The sequence below is a fragment of the Lytechinus variegatus genome, chromosome 13 (assembly GCF_018143015.1).
Source record: "Lytechinus variegatus isolate NC3 chromosome 13, Lvar_3.0, whole genome shotgun sequence".
Lineage (NCBI taxonomy): Eukaryota > Metazoa > Echinodermata > Echinoidea > Temnopleuroida > Toxopneustidae > Lytechinus > Lytechinus variegatus.
Genome location: NC_054752.1, coordinates 2748430 through 2749060, shown reverse-complemented (window position 1 = coordinate 2749060; position 631 = coordinate 2748430).

Here is a 631-nt window from a genome sequence, read left to right as displayed (position 1 = left end):
AGATGAAAATTTTTGATATTATGACCTAAAATTTGGACTAAGCACTTTTGGTAATCATGAACAGGATATGAGCTTCTAACTATGCATTTCATGAGAGTACTAGAGCCAAATTGATGTGGAAAACATCAAACATGTCAAACATCAAAATTGGCGCATCAAAGGTAGATTATGAATTTGGCGCCCCATCCCAAGGTAAAATATCAATTCGGCGCCCCCTTGGTCGAACATCTATTCGGTGCTCCCCTAGCTTGAAGATCATTTCGGCGCCCTGTGTCGAACATCAATTCGGACCCCTACGTAAAACAGCTATTTGGCGCCCCCCCCTCCCTTTTCTTTTTTTTCCTTCTTTCTTTCTCTTCTTCTTTTATCCTTTTTTTTATCCTTTTTCTCTCTTTTCATATCCTTTTTTGCGACCTCCTTTTTGCTTTCCCGGGTGCACCGGCCCCGAAAGTCATCCCCCAACACGCGCATGAGTATTTCATGAAAAGATTAGTCGGTGGTTGTCATTACTTAAGTTGCTCACATCCAATCAGATGCAAGGATTTCTTGTGGCTTCTTACATCTGACGGTGATAATTCACTCAGCAAAATCTTCGTGGAAGGCGAAGGAAAATTCAGAAAGCGCGAAAGAT